Raw genomic sequence first — 3,702 nt, 5'->3', positions numbered from 1 at the left:
GCTCCTCCTATTTTTCAGACCGTTTCATGCTCCTCATAGTTTTGACACCTTTTGAAGCTCTTCATATTTTTCAAACCTTTTCAGGCTCTTCATGTTTTTGAACATGGCTCATGCTCCTCCTATTTTTCAGACCGTTTCATGCTCCTCATATTTTTGACACCTTTTGTAGCTTTTCATATTTTTCACACGTTTTCAGGCTCTTCATGTTTTTCAACACCGCTTCATGCTCCTCCTAGTTTTCAGACCCTTTCATTCTCCTCATATTTTTGACAGCTTTTGAAGCTCTTCATATTTTTCACACCTTTTCAGGCTCTTCATGTTTGTGAACACGGCTTCATGCTCCTCCTATTTTTCAGACCGTTTCATGCTCCTCATATTTGAGACGTTTTGAAGCTCTTCATATATTTCTCACCTTTTCAGGCACTTCATGTTTTTTCAACACCGCTTCATGCTCCTCCTAATTTTCAGACCGTTTCATGCTACTCATATTTGACAAGTTTTGAAGCTCTTCATATATTTCACACCTTTTCAGGCTCTTCATGTTTTTCAAAACTGCTTTATGCTCCTCCTATTTTTCAGTACGTTTCATGCTCTTCATATTTTTGATACCTTTTGAAGCTCTTCATATTTTTCACACCTTTTCATGCTCTTCATGTTTTCAACACCGATTCTTGCTCCTCCTATTTTTCAGACGTTTTCATGCTCCTTCTATTTTTCAGGCCGTTTCATGCTCCTCTTTTTTTAACACATTTTGAAGCTCTTCATATTTTTCACACTTTTTCAAACTCTTCATGTTTTTGAACACTGCTTCATCCTCCTCCTATTTTTCAGACCGTTTCATGCTCCTCATATTTTTGACACCTTTTGAAGCTCTTCATATTTTTCACACTTTTTCTGGCTCTTCATCTTTTTCAACACCACTCCATGCTCCTCCTTTTTTTCAGACCGTTTCATGCTACTCATATTTTTGACACCTTTTGAAGCTCTTCATATTTCTCACACATTTTCAGGCTCTTAATGTTTTTCAACAACGCTTCATGCTCCTCCGATTTTTCAGACCGTTTCATGCTCCTCATATTTTTGACACCTTGTGAAGCTCTTCATATTTTTCACACCTTTTCAGGCTCTTCATGTTTTTGAACACCGCTTCATGCACGTCCTATTTTTCAGACCGTTTCATGCTCATCTCATTTTTGACACCTTTTGAAGGTTTTCATATTTTTCACAACTTTTCAGGCTCTTCATGTTTTTGAACACCGCTTCATGCTAATCCTATTTTTCAAACCATATCATGCTCCTCATATTTTTCACACCTTTTGAAGCTCTTCATATATTTCACACCTTTTCAGGCTCTTCATGTTTTTGAACACCACTTCATGCTCCTTCTCTTTTTCAGAGAGTTTTATGCTCCTCATGTATTTCACACCTTTTGAAGCTCTTCATATTTTTCACACCTTTTCAGTCTCTTCATGTTTTTCAACACCGCTTCATGCTGCTCATATTTTTCAGAAAGTTTCATGCTCCTCATATTTTTGACACCTTTTGAAGCTCTTCATTTTTTTCACACCTTTTAAGGCTCTTCATGTTTTCAACACCGCTTCATGCTCCTCCAATTTTTCAGACCATTTCATGCTCCTCATATTTTTGACACCTTTTGAAGCTCTTCATATTTTTCACACATTTTCAGCTCTTCATGTTTTGCAACACCGCTTCATGCTCCTCCGATTTTTCAGACCGTTTCATGCTCCTCATATTTTTCACACCTTTTGAAGCCTTTCATATTTTTCACAACTTTTCAGGCTCTTCATGTTTTTGAACACCATTTCAGGCTCCTCCTATTTTTCAGAGAGTTTCATGCTCCTCATGTATTTCACACCTTTGATAGCTCTTCATATTTTTCAAAGATTTTGAAGCTCTTCATATTTTTCACACCTTTTCAGGCTCTTCATGTTTTTCAACACCGTTTCATGCTCCTCCTATTTTTCAAAACGTTTCATGTTCCTCATAATTTTGACACCTTTTGAAGATCTTCATAATTTTCACACATTTTCCGGCTCTTCATGTGTTTGAACACCGCTTCATGTTCCTCCTATTTTTCAGACCGTTTCATGCTCCTCATATTTTTGACACCTTTTGAAGCTCTCATATTTTTCATAACTTTTGAAGCTCTTCATGTTTTTAAACACTGCTTCATGCTCCTCGTATTTTTCAGATCGTTTCATGCTCCTCATATTTTTGACACTTTCTGAGCTCTTCATATTTTTCAAACCTTTTCAGGCTCTTCATGTTTTCGAACTCTGCTTCATTCTCCTCCAATTTTTCACACCGTTTCATGATCCTCATGTATTTCACAACTTTGAACCTCTTCATATTTTTCACACCTTTTCATGCTCTTCAAGTTTTTCAACATCACTTCATGCTCCTACTTTTTTGCAGACCGTTTCATGCTCCTCATATTCTTGACACCTTTTGAAGCTCTTCATATTTCTCACACCTTTTCAGGCTCTTCATGTCTTTCAACACTGCTTCATGCTCCTCCTATTTTTCTGACGGGTTCATGCTCATCTCATTTTTGACACCTTTTGAAGCTTTTCATATTTTTCACACCTTTTCAGGCTCTTCATGTTTTTGAACACAGGTTGATGCTCTTCCTATTTTTCAGACCGTTTCATGCTGCTCATATTTTTGACACCTTTTGAAGCTCTTCATATTTTTCACATTTTTTCAGGCTCTTCATGTTTTTCAACACCGTTTCATGATCCTCCTATTTTTCAGACCGTTTCATGCTCATCTCATTTTTGACACCTTTTGAAGGTCTTCATATTTTTCACACCTTTTCAAGCTCTTCATATTTTTAAACACCACTTCATGCTTCTCCTATTTTTCAGCCCATTTCATGCTCCTCATGTATTTCACAACTTTTGAAGCTCTTCATATTTTTCACAGCTTTTCAGGCTCTTCATGTTTTTCCACAGCACTTCATGCTTCTCTTATTTTTCAGCCCGTTTCATGCTCCTCATATTTTTGACACCTTTTGAAGCTCTTCATATTTTTCACACCTTTTCAGGCTCTTCATGTTTTTGAACACCGCTTCATGATCCTCCTGTTTTTCAGACTGTATCATGCTCATCTCATTTTTGTCACCTTTGAAGCTCTTTATATTTTTCACACCTTTTGAAGCTCTTCATATTTTTCACACGTTTTCAGGCTCTTCATGTTTTTCAACACCGTTTCATGCTGCTTCTATTTTTCAGTCCGTTTCATGCTCCTCATATTTTTCACACCTTTTGAAGCTCTTCATATTTTTCACACCTTTTCAGGCTCTTCATGTTTTTCCACAGCACTTCATGCTTCTCTTATTTTTCAGCCCGTTTCATGCTCCTCATATTTTAGACACCTTTTGAAGCTCTTTATATTTTTCACAGTTTTTCAGGCTCTTCATGATTTTCAACACCGTTTCATGTTATTCCTATTTTTCAGACCGTTTAGTGCTCATCTCATTTTTGACACCTTTTGAAGCTTTTCATATTTTTCACAACTTTTCAGGCTCTTCATGTTTTTGAACACCGCTTCATGCTCCTCCTATTTTTCAGAGAGTTTCATGCTCCTCATGTATTTCACAGCTTTTGAAGCTCTTCATATTTTACACACCTTTTCAGGCTCTTCATGTTTTTGATCACCGTTTCATGCTCCTTCTATTTT

This window comes from Dama dama, unplaced genomic scaffold (assembly GCF_033118175.1).
Source record: "Dama dama isolate Ldn47 unplaced genomic scaffold, ASM3311817v1 ptg000115l, whole genome shotgun sequence".
In the NCBI taxonomy this organism is placed as follows: Eukaryota; Metazoa; Chordata; class Mammalia; order Artiodactyla; family Cervidae; genus Dama; species Dama dama.
The sequence above is the reverse complement of the archived record's forward strand: the minus strand, read 5'-3'. Positions refer to the sequence as shown.